Source organism: Rhinopithecus bieti, unplaced genomic scaffold (assembly GCF_001698545.2).
Source record: "Rhinopithecus bieti isolate Rb0 unplaced genomic scaffold, ASM169854v2 scaffold_15834, whole genome shotgun sequence".
In the NCBI taxonomy this organism is placed as follows: Eukaryota; Metazoa; Chordata; class Mammalia; order Primates; family Cercopithecidae; genus Rhinopithecus; species Rhinopithecus bieti.
In genome coordinates this window covers 1,851,717-1,852,382 of record NW_016808980.1, presented here as the reverse complement: position 1 = coordinate 1,852,382, position 666 = coordinate 1,851,717, and positions in this window count along the sequence as shown.

Here is a 666-nt window from a genome sequence, read left to right as displayed (position 1 = left end):
TCTTTCCCTAGGAAAAATATCAACATCTTAGAAGATAGCTGGACCAATATGAAGAGGTAAATAAGAGCCAAAAGACCAAAATCTTAAAGGACAACAGACTACACCCAGGTCTCTTGGCTCCTACAGAGTTATCTGAAAAAGGGAGAACATCTGACTGCTACTGGGACCCAGAGAAATCTACCAGAGGAGAAAAGATCAGATCTTGACAGACTGGAGCAGCCTCTGAAGATGGAGGCAAGATGTGGAAAACTCTAAAAGCTGCAGAGAGAGAGAGAGCCCAAATAAAGAGCCAGAAGAGAACTATCCCCTGGAGCTAGCTTGGTTCTGATTGGAGAGGAGAATATCACAGTAAAATATCAAAATTATTATTGGAGGCCGGGCGCGGTGGCTCAAGCCTGTAATCCCAGCACTTTGGGAGGCCGAGGCGGGCGGATCACAAGGTCAGGAGATCGAGACCATCCTGGCTAACACGGTGAAACCCCGTCTCTACTAAAAAATACAAAAAACTAGCCAGGCGAGGTGGCGGCGCCTGTAGTCCCAGCTACTCGGGAGGCTGAGGCAGGAGAATGGCGTGAACCCGGGAGGCGGAGCTTGCAGTGAGCCGAGATCTGGCCAGTGCACTCCAGCTTGGGTGACAGAGCGAGACTCCGTCTCAAAAAAAAAAAA